General features: G+C 38.8%; 1 long non-coding RNA gene across 2 annotated transcripts in view; it reads left to right on the top strand.

The window, feature by feature from the left end:
* Positions 1-16,605, top strand: part of LOC114486709 (uncharacterized) — a 23,059-nt gene extending 6,454 nt beyond the window's left edge. For both annotated transcript variants that reach the window (XR_003680900.2, XR_003680901.2), the window contains 2 exons: positions 10,444-10,590; positions 16,217-16,605. This is a non-coding gene — a long non-coding RNA (uncharacterized lncRNA). The remainder of the gene's footprint in view (positions 1-10,443; positions 10,591-16,216) is intronic.
* The last annotated feature ends 283 nt before the right edge of the window (positions 16,606-16,888 follow it).

Genomic DNA, 16,888 nt, shown 5'->3' with positions numbered 1-16,888 from the left:
GAACCCGTGTCCCCTGCATCGGCAGGCGGACTCTCAACCACTGCGCCACCAGGGAAGCCCTATTGTTAAATTTTTATTGCAAACATGAAACTCACTGAACTCTCCTTGGTCTCTCTGGATATCTCTGTTTTCCTTAACTTCTCAATGTTCATGTGCCCCCCCCCCATTAATTTTATTGTAATTCTAATATATTTGAGATTAAATCTGTTTTGTTAACATTTGTTTTCTATTTGTCTTACTGTTCTGTGTTATTTCTCATTTCTTGCCTTATTTTGGATTTTTTTTTTTTTTTTTGGCTTCTAAGATGACTTCTAAATAGGACTGGAACTAGGGTAAGGTGAGGGAGGCACTTGCCTGAGTTGCCAAATGTAAGAGGGGGTCAAAACTCAGAAATCAAGATAAATAATATTCTTATACGATGGTTTTAGAAACCAAATGAATGCAAGACCTCTACTGCCAGGAAGATAGAGTAGATGTACTTTTCACTATTTCACTCACTAAGCGCAACTAAAAACCTGACACTTTATGTAAAAAACAAACATAAGAAGACTCTGAAAGATAGAAGAAAGACTGACTAGGACCACAGAACCCGAGGAACAACACAGTGGTAACTTCCTTGAGTTTTCTTTTGGCTTATGTATCCCAGATTTGTAGGCAAAGAAGCCAGCAAGTCAGAGGTGCCAATGAACACAGGAAAAAAAAAAAAAACCCTACAATAGCCTGCTCTCTCTAGTCAAAGGACCAAGAAAGGGGCAGCCTCACAAGACATAAAACTTTTAGACAGAAACTGCTCTATTAAGGCCAAACACCACAGAGAAGAATGTTGTCCCACTGCTACCCATGGCAGCAAAGCTGAGTGAGGACCCTAAACGTTTGCCCTCTCCAGGTTGTAATGACGCATCTCAATCCCTCTCCTCTCCTGGGGTGGTGTCACAGAAGGCCAAGTAGGAACCCAGATTTTAATCCAGACCCAGCAGTAACAAGGTTCCCCTCTCTCTCCCCCTGGGGTGATGTTACAGGAGGCCTACTGGAGCGTCAGGACTCTCACCATTATTCAGCAGTAAGAGGCCAATTCCACAGCAGTGTCAGTGAAGACCATGTGGGAAGCCAGAACATCCGCTCCTGCCCAGTAATGACGAGGATCAACCTCTTCCTTGGGTGTCAGTGGAAGCCACGTGGGGAACCTGGAGTTCTACCTCCATTGGGCAGTAATAAGATGCTTCTTTCCTCTGCAGGAGCAGTGTCATAAAAAACCAGTCAAAACAGAGGGTTTAAATAAAATCCAGAGTCTCGTAACATGGGAAATATCCAAGTTTCAATTTAAAAAGTCATTAATCCTAAGGGGAAAAAAAAAATCACTTATCCTACCAAGCAAGAACCAAAAGATCTCAAACTATTTTCAATCAATAGATGCCAACAAAAAGATGACAGAGACGTGAGAATGAGTAGACAATTATTATCCATGATAAAAATGCTTCAAGGAGCAATTATGAACATGCTTGAAACAAATGAAAAAATACAAAGCCTCAGCAGAGTGATAGAAGATATGAAGAAGAACTGAATGGAAGTTTGAGAACTAAAAATTCAATAACTGAAATAAAAAGCTCTGTGGATGGGTCCAGCAGAAGAATGAAGGGTACAGAGGGAAGAGTCAGAGAACTCGAAGATGGAAGAATCAAAAACTAACTCAATTTGAAGAACAGAGAGAAAAATAGACTTTAAAAAAAAGAGAGAGAGAGAGAGAGAGAGAGAAAGAGAACAGAGCCTCAGGAATCTATGAGATTTAACATTCATGTCATCAGAGACCCAAAAGGATGAAGAACAGAGAGAAAAATAGACTTTAAAAAAAAGAGAGAGAGAGAGAGAGAGAGAGAGAAAGAGAACAGAGCCTCAGGAATCTATGAGATTTAACATTCATGTCATCAGAGACCCAAAAGGAAAGGAGAAAGAGTGAGGCTGAAAAAGTACTTGAAGTAATAATGGCTGAAAACTTCCCAAATTTGATAAGAGATTAAACCTATGGATTCAAGATGATGAGCAAACTCCAAACAGGATAAGTCACAAGAAATCAAAATCAAGACACATCATAATTAAACTTATGAAGCCTAAAGACAAATTCTTGAAAGCAGCCAGAAAAAAAAAAATTAAAACTTACCTATAGGGAAATACAATTCAAATGACTGTAGGTTTCTCATCAGAAGCCAGAATGTCAGAGGGATGTGGCATAATATTTTTCATATTCCTTCTGTTCCATTTGCTATCTGCTTTTGAGATTCCAAATACCTGTGTATTAGACTTTCTACTTGCATTCTCTATGTCTTTTTTATCTCTTGCCTTTTCTCCCTGCTTTCACATGGACATTTTCTTCTGATTTTGCAGCTCACCGATTCTCTCTTCAGGTGTGTCTAATCTGTTAATTTATTGAATTCTTAATTTGACTGCTATATATTTTAGTTATTTTTACCTTTTTGTTATCATTTCAAATTCTCTAAGTTTCTCAATCTTGTCTTTAATTTTCTTGTGCACATTAACAGTGGTTATTTTACAGTCTATGTCTCATTATCTGGAGACTCTGTTGCTTCTCGATTTTTTTTATTATGTTGTTTTGTCTCCTTATTTCTTAATTTTTTTATTGAATGCTGGACATTATGTGTGAAAATTTTTATAAATAATTTGAGGCCTAGGATGACTTTATCTTCCTCCATAAAGGATTTTTTTAAATCTATTTATTTATTTGGCTGTCTGGTCTTAGTTACAGCACAAGGGATCTTTTGTTGCGATGCATGGGCTCTTGGGCGGCGTGCGGGCTCTCTAATTGTGGCATGCGAGCTCCAGAGTGCGCGGGATCGGTAGTTGTGCTGCACAGGCTGTCTAGTTGTGATTCATGGCGTGCCTCCACAGAGGATTTATTTTTGCTTTTGGCAGGCAGCTAGGGACATTGGTAATTGGGATAACCTTATCCAATGTCAGAAATAGAGGTGATTCAAAGATTAACTTCTTGCCCTTTGAGGAACAATATACTTCTTGTTCTCCTTTAATCCTAGGGTATAGGTTCTTAACCCACATCAAAGCCTCTTCTTTGTTAATATTGTTTGGATTTGTTCTCATTGTCTGTTTCTGGAATGTTATAATATTCCATAATTGTCTATGCTGGTAATCAATATTTTGTACTTACTTGGGCCAGACAGAGTTAAAGGGGAAGTAGTGCCCATACCCTGGCTAGCCTGAGGTGATAGTGATAAATAAGAGTTTTTCAGGTCTAAGGAAAACCACTGAGATAGAGTGAGGGCACATGGGTTTAGTGTGAGGATCCCTCTCTCACCACCAGGATGTACTCCCTTTTGTGTAAGCTTTAGAGCCCAGAACATTATTTTTATTGACGAAGGTAGCACTTCTGGTTTCTTCTGAATCTTTCTTTTTAAACATCTTTATTGGAGTATAATTGCTTTACAATGTTGTGTTAGTTTCTGCTTTATAACAAAGTGAATCAGTTATACATATACATATGTTCCCATATCCCCTCCCTCTTGCGTCTCCCTCCTTCCTCCCACCCTCCCTATCCCACCCCTCTAGGTGGTCACAAAGCACAGAGCTGATCTCCCTGTGCTATGCTGCTGCTTCCCACTAGCTATCTGTTTTACGTTTGGTAGTGTATATATGTCCATGCCACTCTCTCACTTCGTCCCAGCTTACCCTTCCCCCTCCCCATATCCTCAAGTCCATGCTCTATCTTCTGAATCTTTTAAACTCCTGTTTTGTTTTGTTTTTGCCTCTGAGGATCAGGCAAACAGAGTCCTGCAGTTGATGTCAGTCAAAAAAGAAAAATAACATTATAGTGGGTATAAAGAAAGACACTGAGGATTGTGCTGTATGAACAGTCTGTTTATAACCTGTAGTGGGGAGGAGACCTGGGATAGTCTTAGTGCAGACTCTTAATTTGAATAGATTTCCAACCAAATAATTTGTCTTTCCCTGAAAGAGAGATAGCTCATAATCTCACTTCATAAGATGACATTAACTAGATGAAAAGAGGCAAAGTAACTTGTTCAATACATTTTGAACCTTTATTGAAATGAAATGATAGGAATAGCAGAATGGGACATGGAATTAGTTGAAAACTGAAGAATAAATGGAGTGAAAAAATTTAGCATTTTCCCCCTCACCACTAAGTACTTCAATTTAGTATCTGTTTCTGGCCAAACCGTTGTTGTTGTTGTTGATACTGGTTTGTCTTGAAAGATTCTCGCATAGGGCTTAAGAAAGCTTCAGGTTCACACAAAACTGAAATGGCCTGTTAATGTGTGTCTCTCTCCCCTTAGATTGCAAGTTTCTTGAGGATTGAGACTAGTCTTGTTTGTGGTCTCTTAGGGGTCTCTCTCATTTTTGGAAGTTCCTCACATATTAAAACACCGAGAAATCCTGAAACAATTTTCCAAGAATTGTAGCCTGTTTAAAAATTCTGATTTAATAAATTTCTGCTTTTTCACAAATTAAAGTATAATATAATATAGTTACGCTCTTCCAAAAAAAATGGCAGGATTTTTAAAAAGAAGATACTTAATAGTGCCAAACAGGCACAAAAAGTTAAAGTTGTAGAATTACCACCTTGCATTCCTGTCACTGTAGCTCTGTTTCTGAGGCCTTTCAAGTATATGACGTCTTAATTCAAATGGGCCTCCTGCCTCCTCTGGCTCCAACTCTTGCATTGGCCCTGGTCTTATTCATCTTTGTACCAGGAGCCTGGCACAGTGGCTGGTTCATAGCAGACATTCAACAAATGTTTGTTGAAATTTGTTTTTATTTATTCTTAATTTATTTTATTTTATTTTTTCTGGGTCTTATAATGGTTTTTATTTAAATTTTTACTGGAGTATACTTGATTTACAATGTTGTGTTAGTTTCAGGTGTATAGCAAATTGAATCAGTTATACATATACATATATCCACTCTTCTTTAGATTCTTCTCCCATATAGGCCATTACAGAGTATTGAGTAGAGTTCTCTGTGCTATACAGTAGGTCCTTATTAGTTATCTATTTTATGTATAGTAGTGTGTATATGTCAATCCCAATCTCCCAGTCTGTTCCTCCCCCCCACCCCCTGGTAGCCATAAGTTTGTTTTCAATGTATGTAACTCTATTTCTCTTTTGTAGATTAGTTCATTTGTACCCTTTTTTTAGATTCCACATATAAGCAATATCATATGATATTTGTCTTTCTCTGTCTGACTTACTTCACTCAGTATGACAATCTTTAGGCCCATCCATGTTGCTGCAAATGGCATTATTTCATTCTTTTTTATGGCTGAGTAGTTTGTATGGAAACACAAAAGACCACGAATAGCCAAAGCAATCTTGAGAAAGAAAAACGAAGCTGGAGGCATCAGGCTCCCTGACTTCAGACTATACTACAAAGCTGTAGTAATCAAAATAATATGGTACTGGCACAAAAACAGAAATATAGATCAATGAAACAGGATAAAAAGTCCAGATAGAAACCCATACACCTATGGTCATATAATTTATGACAAAGGAGGCAAGAATATACAATGGAGAAAATACAGTCTCTTCAATAAATGGTGCTGGGAAAACTGGACAGCTACATGTAAACAAATGAAATTAGAATACTCCCTAACACCATATACAAAAATAAACTCAAAATGGATTAAAGACCTAAATGTAAGGCTGGATACTATAAAACTCTTAGAGGAAAACATAGGCAGAACAGTCTTTGACATAAATCACATCAAGATCTTTTTTGATCCACCTCCTAAAGAAAATAAAAACAAAAATAAACAAATGGGACCTAATTAAACTTACAAGCTTTTGCACAGCAAAGGAAACCATAAAATGAAAAGACAACCCTCAGAATGGGAGAAAATATTTGCAAATGAAGCAACCAACAAGTGATTAATTCCAAAAATATACAAACAGTTAATGCAGCTCAATATCAAAAAAACAAACAGCCCAATCAAAAAATGGGCAGAAGACCTTGGGACCTCCCTGGTGGCGCAGTTGTTAAGAAACTGCCTGCCATTGCAGGGGACATGGTTTCGATCCCTGGTCTGGGAAGATCCCACATGCCGAGGAACAACTAAGCCTGTATGCTACAACTACTGAGCTTGCACGCTAGAGCCCACGAGCCACAACTACTGAGCCCTCGTGCCACAACTACTGAAGCCCGTGTGCCTAGAGCCCATGCTCCGCAACAAGAGAAGCCACCACAATGAGAAGCACACACACCACAACAAAGAGTAGCCCCCACTCACCACAACTAGAGAAAGCCTGTGCGCAGCAAAGAAGACCCAATGCAGCCAAAAGTAAATAAATAAAATAAATAAATTTCTAAAAAAAAATATGGGCAGAAAATCTAAATAAACATTTCTCCAAAGAAGACATACATGCGCGTCCGCCTGCTGATGCAGGGGAACCGGGTTCGCGCCCCGGTCTGGGAGGATCCCATGTGCCGCGGAGCAGCTGGGCCCGTGAGCCATGGCCGCTGGGCCTGCGCGTCCGGAGCCTGTGCTCCGCAACGGGAGAGGCCGCAGCAGAGGGAGGCCCGCATACCACAAAAAAAAAAAAAAAAGAAGACATACAGATTGCCAACAAACACATGAAAAGATGCTCAACATCACTCACCTCACGCTGGTCAGAATGGCCATCATCAAAAAATCTACAAACAGGGCTTCCCTGGTGGTGCAGTGGTTAATAGTCCACCTGCCAATGCAGAGGACACGGGTTTGAGTCCTGGTCCAGGAAGAGCCCACATGCCGCCCATGCGCAGCAACCAAGACCCAAGGCAGCCAAAAAAAATAAATAAATTTTTTAAAAAAATCTACAAACAATAAATGCTGGAGAGGGTGTGGAGAAAAAGGAACCCTCCTACACTGTTGGTGGGAATGTAAATTGGCATAGCCCTTATGGAGAACAGTATGGAGGTTCATTAAAAAAACAAAAATAGAGCTACCATATGATCCAGTAATTCCACTCCTGGGCATATATCCGGAGAAAACCATAATTCAAAAAGATACATGCACCCCAGTGTTCATTGCAGCACTATTTACAATAGCCGGGACATGGAAGCAACATAAATGTCCATCAACATAGGAATGGATAAAGAAGATGTTGTACATATATACAATGGACTATCACTCAGGCATAAAAAAGAATGAAATTCTTTTTTTTTTTTTTTTTTTTTTTTTTTAGTTTTGGCAGCATTGGGTCTTCCTTGCTGCGTGCATGCTTTCTCTAGTTGCGGTGAGCGGGAGCTACTCTTTGTTGCGGTGCATGGGCTTCTCATTGCGTTGGCTTTTCTTGTTGCGGAGCATGGGCTCTAGGCACGCGGGCTTCCATAGTTGTGACTTGCAGGCTCTAGAGCACAGGCTTAGTAGTTGTGATGCACGGGCTTCATTGCTCCGCGGCATGTGGGAACTTCCTGGACCAGGGCTTGAACCCTTGTCCCCTGCATTGGCAGGCGGATTCTTAACCACTGCGCCACCAGAGAAGCCCTGAAATTCATTTTTAGACTAAACTCTTTCTTAAGAATGACTCATTTGACTTCTGAAGGTTAGGATACTAAAATACGAGTTTTATATTCCATTGCTAGGACTCCCAAAGTTCTGTTTTACACATAATTTCGAGATTTTGCAGTGATGTTACTAGAACTTCCAGTGTATAATTGTCCCACGTGATTTCCTGGCATGATTACAAATTCTTACATGGAGAAATCTAACTAAACTCAAGGAATGTGTGAGTGTGTAGAGGGAGAAGGAAGTAAACAGAAAATCTATACCTCAGCTTCTGTTCCCATAAGCCAATTTGATTAGGGATAAACCTGAGGGATAACTCAATCAGGGAGCTCTAGAGCCATGTATAGTGAATGCCAGAGTAGATGAAAACTTTAGACTTTCCTAGAAACATCCCAACCATCCCAGGCTCCCCCAGACTGGGAAGGCCAAGGCTAAGTCTCCGGGACAGTGCAAGTTCCCTGAAACTCAGCTTCTATCTTCTTGTTATTCTGTACACTCTAACTAGGTGATCTCACCCTTGGCCTTGCTTAATATACAATACAGACCCATATCTCCAGCTCAGACATTAAAGTTCAGCTCCAGGCTGGTGGCTGTGTTGGGATGCTGCCCCTGGGGTACCTCAAAACAACATCTTCTGCATATCAAATTTACTCCTTTTAATGAATTTTATTCTTGTTTATTGATACCTACATCTGTCCATTAGTAGAACAGGTCATAAATCTGAGAAGTATCCCTTTTCTTTTTGTCTCCCACTTTTCTATCTCTCTCACACACACATACATCTAATCAGTGTATTACCAAGTTCTGTTGATTTTAAGCCCCTAATAACTCTCAGACTGTTGACTAACAAAATTTCTGGAAAGCCATTTGGCAACTTTTATGACGGAGCCTTGACAGTTTCATATCCTTTTAAAAATTGTATAGTGTTATGTAAATCAAGGGTACAATAAAATCCCAAATTTTAAAACTATATAGATGTGTGAGTATAGGCATAGCAAAAAGTGAACTAAAAAATGCATCAAAATGTTAAAACTCACTATCTTTTTTTTAAATAAAAATAAATGAATTTTTAAAAATGTCCTTTCAGTTTTAATTTTTCCACACTCTTATCCCATTCCCAGACTGAAACATTTAAATTTAAATTTTTTTTTTTAATTTAAAATTTTTAAAATTTTAATTATTTTGCTGATTATGTCCATATCACTAAATAATGTGTTTTTCCAGAAACTTATCAACTCATCTTCTGTGGAGGATAATTGTGCTAGATAATTCCATTTTCTAGTCTCCTAACTATCTGGAATTTTTTTTTAACATCTTTATCAGAGTATAATTGCTTTACAATGGTGTATTAGTTTCTGCTTTACAACAAAGTGAATCAGCTATACATAGCTGATCCATTAGTTTATTTTTGCTTTTGTTAGTTTTGCCTTAGGAGACTGGTCCAAGAAAATATTGCCAAGATTTATTTACATTTGGTAGTGTATATATGTCCATGCCACTCTCTCACTTTGTCCCAGCTTACCCTTCCCCGTCCCTGTGTCCTCAAGTCCATTCTCTAAAAACTCACTATCTTTTGTTGGTGGAGTAATAGTCTGTTTTTCTTTTCTTCCTTACAAGATTCAGTATTTTCTAAATGTTTTACACCAAGCATGTGCTATTATTAAATGTAAGCTCCATGAAGACAGATACATTTTTTTAGTTCCCTTATGTATCTGAAGTGCCCAGAACAGTGCCTTACATATAGTAGATGCTTAATAAATCATTTAAAATGAATCTTTATAATGTAAAAAATGAAATGAAAAGGGATACATGTATTAGAATTCCATTTCTTGCTCTTCCTGGATTGTGTCATATTTTAATATAATCTTCATCCCTTCCTTTAGACCACCTTTGGCTAAAAGGGTCAGCAGTGGCCATACCTGCACAAGTCATCCCTAGCTCTTGATTTTTCTTCTGCTCAACTTTACAAAGATTTGCCTGCTATTCTTTCCTTTCACCTCTCCCAGCATATAGTTTTAGGAAGAATGGTACAAAAGGAGTTTTCAGAAAAGTGGCATCAGCGTCATGGTGGAATACGATGTCCCTTGTTTTTGTCTTCCCCGTCAACAACATTAATTTGCCATCTGTTTATGGACAGAGGTGCCTTTGTAGGAGCTATGGGATCTCGTACCATATGCCAAGGGACCCAGGAGAAGTCTTGCCCACCTATGCACCAGGTAATATGCATTTAGACCTTGATCCTGCCTATGGACACTACGGTGGTCCGTGATCCATCTCCAGCTTCCCTTGGTTGTGGCCCAGGAGCCCCTGGAAAGGACCGTTTTAGAAAATCACCAATGGATGACAAGACCCTTTTGTGGCAGTCCAGGTTTCCAGAGAAGTTCTAGCACATCACTGGAGGGAAAAATACACACACACACACACACACACACACACACACACACACACACGAGTTTAGATGCATCAAAGGGTGTAAGAAAACAGCTTGACTTTACTTGCATCACCCCTCCCCCAAAGCAGCACAGTAAGGCCAAGAGAGGTTTTCTTGGTCTATGATCTTCCTTATATTAAGATACACTGCTTCCCCAGCTCTGCAAGATGCTGACAAAGAGGCCCTCTCCCACTGTGGTAGCAGGAGTGAGCTTTGGTAGATGGCTAGTGAGCATGTGCATAAGGCCTGCCCAACTCTGCAAGCCAGAGTGTGCCCAAACTTGAGATTGAGTGCCACCTTTGGGAAAACAAAAGAGAGGCAGTCATCCCTAGGCCAGGTTCATTGCAGAATCCAGAGAAGGCATACAAGCTAAGAATTCTGCCACAAGACAGAGCAAGAAGAGTGGAGGAGGTGTACCTATAGCCAGTCTGAGATAGCCTCAGAATCTCTAGGAGGACTGACAGAAGACATTTCTCTCCCAAAGGCAGTTAGTAAAGCCTGAAGGAGGTGACTAAAGCCTGAAGGAGGTGACTACTATTTCAAATGAGAAGACAATGATGCAAAACTTCAAGGAACATGAAAAGTCAAGGAGTAACATGAAAACATGAAAGCATACAACACACTGGGAAAGGTAGGTATATAGTCAAATACTCTAACGCTGTAATATGGTGGTGTTAACCACTTAACTCTAGTATAAATGTTAAAGGATATGAGTGTTAAAAATAACTATAGCTACAATAATTTGTATGAATATATAGTATAAAAAGGTAAATTGTGACATCAAAAAGATGTAATAAAAGGGTAGTTTTTGTATGCAATCAGTTATGTGATTATCAACATAAAATACTGTTCTATCTATAAGATGTTTTATGTAAGCTGTCTGTTAATCACAAAGCAAAAACCTACAGTAGATTCTCAAAAGATAAAGGGAAGTGAATCAATGCATACCACTACAGAAAATCACCAATTCACCAAGCAAGGCAGCAAGAGAGGAAGAAAGGAACAAGGGAACTATAAAACAGCCATAAAACAATTAATAAGATTGCATTAGCAAGTTCTTACCTATTAATAATTCTCTATTTGGAAACAGATTAAATTCTCCAATCAAAAGGCATAGAGTGGCTGGATGGATTAAAAAAACAAGAACCAACTATATGCTGTCTACAAGAGACTCACTTCAGATTAAACAACACACATAAGCTCAAAGTGAAGGGTGGAAAAAGATATTTGATACAAGTGGAAACCAAAAGAGAGCAAGGCTAGCTATACTTGTATCAAACAAAATAGACGTTAAGCCATAAATGATAACGAGAGACAAGGAGGGTTGTTATGTAATCATAAAGAAGTCAATTAACGAAGAAGATATAACAATCAACATATACCCACCTAAACATGTTATTCAAATACTAACAGATCTGAAAGGAGAAATGGACAACAATTCAGTAATAGTAGAAGTCTTCAATACTTCACTTTCAACAATGGAGAGATCCTCCAGAGAGAAAATCAGCAAAGAAACAGTAGACTTGAACTATATACTGAATGAAGCTAACAGACACATACAGAACAATCTATCCAACACATCCTTCTATCTGGGACATTCTCCAGGACAGACCACATCATAGGTCACAGTACAAGTGTTAACAAATTTAAGAAGACTGACATCATACCAAGTATCTCCTGACCACAATGGTATAAAACTAGATATCAAAAACAGGATGACAAATGGACAATTAAAAATATGTGGAAACTAAGCAACACACTCCTGAACAAAAAATGTGTCAAAGAAGAAATAAAAGGAGAAATAAAAAATATCTTGAGGGCTTCCCTGGTGGCGCAGTGGTTGTGCGTCTGCCTGCCGATGCAGGGGAACCGGGTTCGCGCCCCGGTCTGGGAGGATCCCACATGCCGCGGAGCGGCTGGGCCCGTGAGCCATGGCCACTGAGCCTGCGCGTCCGGAGCCTGTGCTCCGCAACGGGAGAGGCCACAGCAGAGGGAGGCCCGCATACCACAAAAAAAAAAAAAAAAAAAAATCTTGAAACAAACCAAAATGGAAACACAATATACCAAAATATATGGGAGACAGCAAAAGAAGTTCTAAGAGGAAAGTTTATAGTGATAAATGCCTATATTAAGAAAAAAAAACTCAAATGAGCAATCTAACTTTAAATCTTAAGGAACTAGGAAAAAAAGGAACAAACGAAGCCCAAAGTTAGCAAAGAAAGGAAATAAAGAACAGAGCAGAAAGAATGAAAGAGAGACCACAAAAGCAATAGAAAAGATCAAGGGAACTAGGAGCTGTTTTTTTGAAGAGATAAACAAAATTGACAGACTTTTAATCAGACTAAGAAAAAAATGACAGAAGAATAAAATAAAAAAATCAGAAATGTAACAGGAGACATTACAACTGATACCACAGAAATACAAATGATCATAAGAAATTACTATGAACACCAAACATCTGTATATCCTAGAAGAAATAGAAAATTCCTAGAAACATACAACTTACCAAGAATGAATCATGAAAAAATAGAAAATCTGAACAGATCAATAATGAGTAAGAAGATTAAATCAGTAATCAAAAACCTGCCCCAAAAGAAAAGCATAGGACCAGATGGTTTTACTGGTGAGTTCTACCAAATACTTAAAGAATAATTAACACAAATCCTTCATAACTCTTCCAAAAAAATTGAAGAGAAGGAAACACTCTCCAACTCATTTTATGAGGTCAGTTTTACCCTGATACCCAAGCCAGATAAGGACACTGTAAGAAAAGAAAACTATAGGCCAATATTTCTGATGAATGCAAATGCAAAAATTCTCAACAAAATTCTAGCAAACTGAATTCAGCAGCACATTAAAAGGATCCTACACTATGATCACATAGGTTTTAACCCTGGGATACAAGGATGGTTCAACATACACAAATAAAAAAATGTGACACACCACATTAAAAGAAGAAAAGATAAAAATTATTAGATAATTTAATAGATTCATAAAAGTAATTTGACAAAATACAAAATATTTTTATGATAAAAACTCTTAACAAGTTTGGTATAGAAGGAAAATACATCAACATAATAAAGGTCATCTGTGACAAGCCATGCTAATATAATACTTAATGATGAAAGGTAGAAAGCTTTTCCTGTAAGATTAGGAACAGACAAGGTGCCAACTTTCACCACGCCTATAAACATAGTGCTGGAAGTCCTAGCCACAACGATCAGGCAAAACAAAAACAACAACAGCAAAAAACATCCACCAGGAACGCTAGAAGTAATATTGTCTTTGCAGATGGTATGATTTTATATAATCCCAAAGACTCCACCAAAAAATTGTTAGAACTAACCTACAAATTCAGCAAAGTCACAGGGTTAAAAATCAACATACAGAAATCAATTGTGTTTCTATATATTAACAACAGATTATCTGAAAAAGAAAAAGAACGAAATAAGGAAAAAAAGAAATAAAGGAAACAAACCCATTACCTGTAGTATCAAAAACAATAAAATATTTAGGAATAAATTTAACTAGGGCTGTGAAAGATCTGTACACTGAAAATTATAAGATACTGATGAAAGAAATTGAAAAAGACACAAATAAATGTAAAATAGCCCATGTTCATGCATCAGAAGAATTAATATAGTTAAAATGTCCACACTATCTAAAGCCTTCTACAGATTCAGTGAAACCCCTAACAAAATTCATTGACATTTTTCACAGAAATAGAAAAATAATCCTAAAATTTGTATGGAATCATAAAAGACCCAAATATCAAAGCAATCCTGAGAAAGAAGAACAAAGCTGGAGGCATCACACCTCCTGATTTCAAACTATACTACAAAAGATATAGCAATCAGAACAGCATGGTACTGGCATAAAAGTAGACCAGTCGAACAGAATTGAGAGCGCAGAAATAAACTCAAGCATGTACAGTCAACAAATATGTGACAAGGGAGCCAAAAATACTCAATGGGGAAAGGATAGTCTCTTCAATAAATGGTGCTGGGAAAACTAGATAACCACTCTAAGAAAAGTGAAATTGGATCCTTATCTTACACCACTCTCAAAAATTAACTTGACATGGATTAAAGACTTAAACATAAAACCTGAAACCTTAAAATTTCTAGAGGAAACATAGGGGAAATCTCCTTAATGTTGGTCTTGCCAAAGATTTTTTGGATACGACACAAAAGCCCAAGCAACAAAAGCAAAAATTAATAAGTGGGGTTATATTAAATAAAACACTTCTGTATAGCAAAGGGAACAATCAACAAAATGGAAAGGTAACCTATAGAATGTGAGAAAATATTTGTTAATCATACAGCTTACAAATGGCTAATATCCAAATACATAAAGAATTCATAACACAATAGCAAAAAAAAAAACTAAGAAATGGTCAGAGGAACTGAATAGACATTATTTTCTAAAGAAGACATACAAATGGCCAACAGGTACAAAAAAATATACCAACATCACTAATCATGAGGGAAATGTAAACCAAAACCAAAATGGGATAAAACTTCACGCTTGTTAGAATGGCTATCACCAAAAAGACAAGAAGTAACAAGTGTTGGTGAGGATGTGAATGTACACTGTTGATGGGAATGTAAATTGGTGCAGCCATTATGGAAAATAGTATGGAGGTTTCTCAAAAAATTAAAAATGGAATGATCATATGATCCATCCATCCCATTTCTAGGTATATATCCAAAGAAAATGAAATCAAGATCTTGATGAGATATCTGCATTCCCATGTTCACTGCAGTATTATTCACAATAGCCAAGACATGGAAACAACCTAAGTGTCAGTCAACAGATGAATGGCTAAAGAAGATGTGGTATATATACTAAATGGAATACTACTTAGCCATGAGAAAGAAAGAAATCCTGCCATTTGCAACAACATGGATGGACCTTGAGGGCATTATGCTAACTGAAATAAGTCAGACAGAGAAAGACAAATACCGTACAGTCTCACTTACAGGTGGGGTCTAAAAAAGCTGAACTTGTAGAAAGAGAGAGTAGAATGATAGTTGCCAGGGCTGGGGTGCGGGGGAAATGGAGAGATCTCAAAGGGCACAAACTCCAGTTAGAAGATGAATAAGTTCTGGGGGATCTAATGTACAGCATGGAGACTATGGTCAACAATACTGCATTGTATACTTTAAAGTTGTGAAGAGAGTAGATAAATACTCTCATCAGAAAAAGAAATGATAATTATGTGAGGTGATGAAGGTGTTAACTAACGCTACAGTAGTCATTCTTTCACAATATATAAGTGTATTAAATCAACACATTGTACACCTTAAACTTACACAATATGATATGTCAATTATATCTCAAAAAAACTGGGGGAAGAAAAAAAAAAAAACAAAATGTTTTTTGAAGAAAGCAGCACCGCCCCCTGGTGGCTGAATTTGAAACGGTAACGTTGATCCATCCTCTCAGACCAAGTGTGCAGTTAGGCCCCTGCAGGTTCCAGGTTTGCCCCTGAACCACAGTGTCACGGTAGAGCCTGGCGTGCTGCTGCCCGCTATGGTGAGTGGGCGGCAAAGGCCCCACTGCTTTTCTTCCAGCCTGAGGGGGCCCCAAACTTCCAGCCTGGAGGTTAACAAAGGCTGAACCTGGCTGGACTATTGAAACCACCCACAGTTCATCTCCTCCCCTCAAACCTCCCCAAATAATTGAGTCAGTCAGCAGGAATCGTCAGGCCCAGCACTGGGAGGGTGGGCTGAGATGGAGTCCCTCAACTGAGGGGCAGGACAGGAGGCCTTACCTAGTCAGCGCTATTCCCCTGCTTGCAGGGATGCAAAACGAACATGACATAGAAAGTGGACAGAGTGGATCTTCTGGCAGGGACCCAGATCTAAACTGTCTGGGCTTTCTTGTTTGTTAGTTTTTGTTGTTTTGTTTTGCTTAGCTTTTGCAAATGAATTTTGGTGACCGTTGGTTTTGGAGGGGGCGACTCTAGCAGGCAAAACTTTACGTCTCCATCGCAGTTTGGTTTCCCTCTCAATTCTACAGGATTTTTGACCCAAAGTTTCCTTCCCTCTCACTTTTCTTCTTTCTTCCAACTTATTTTTCTCCCTAGATTCCCCTGCTCTGATAGCTCTGAGTCTCTGCACCATCGTCATCTTTTCCAAGCCTAAAACCAAGACCGTTGTGGCCTTTGAGGGGTGTGGCATAAATGCAGATGTGTTTAAAATGAGCCCCATTTCACCCTAATTCTCCTCATCATTTGTCTCTGCCTCTCACAGATACACTCGAGTCCATTGTCACAGAAGAGTCAGTGAAACAAATGCCTTATAAGGGATAGACCGACGGACCAATGGAACACAACACTGAGACTTAAAACAACTCTGCACAATATGGAAGCCTCAGTATCTCATAGAATACAAACACCACCATCTGTGAGACATGTCCTGACTCTCCATATGTTAAAATAAAATTTTTAAAAGTCTTACAGTCCCTCTGCATGTAACCAATGTCCAATCTTCTGGCACTCCCACTCCCTCCCAAACCCCTGGACCTAAAGCCTATTGTTCCCCTGGGATGGGTGCTCTTTGTCTCCCAGTGGGCAGGGAGCCTTTGCAATGGCCCCCCATTATCTCCACCTCCTAGTCTTTGTGTCCCTCTTATAATCTCCTTCTCTCCAGTGTGGCCTGGACCTGGTGATTTCCTTCCAAATGTAGAAAGGTGATTCCCTGGACTTTCTAGATTCTTTATGTTCCTGTTGAGCAGGATGTCAGAGTTCCTCTTTCCAAGAACTGAGGCTGAGGGGTTGGTGCCCCAGAGTGGTCATTTTTATGTGAAGTGCCTGCAAAAGCCCCTGTGCAGGAGGGAGGGTGTTGGTGTATGTGTGAGTTGTGGAGGGAGTGGGAAGGGTTGACTTAAGACTTTGGGGGAAAATTCCATGATCTGAGGCCTCT

Source organism: Physeter macrocephalus, chromosome 8 (assembly GCF_002837175.3).
Source record: "Physeter macrocephalus isolate SW-GA chromosome 8, ASM283717v5, whole genome shotgun sequence".
NCBI lineage: Eukaryota > Metazoa > Chordata > Mammalia > Artiodactyla > Physeteridae > Physeter > Physeter macrocephalus.
Note: the sequence above shows the minus strand (reverse complement) of the source record. Positions and strands in the feature narration are given on the sequence as shown.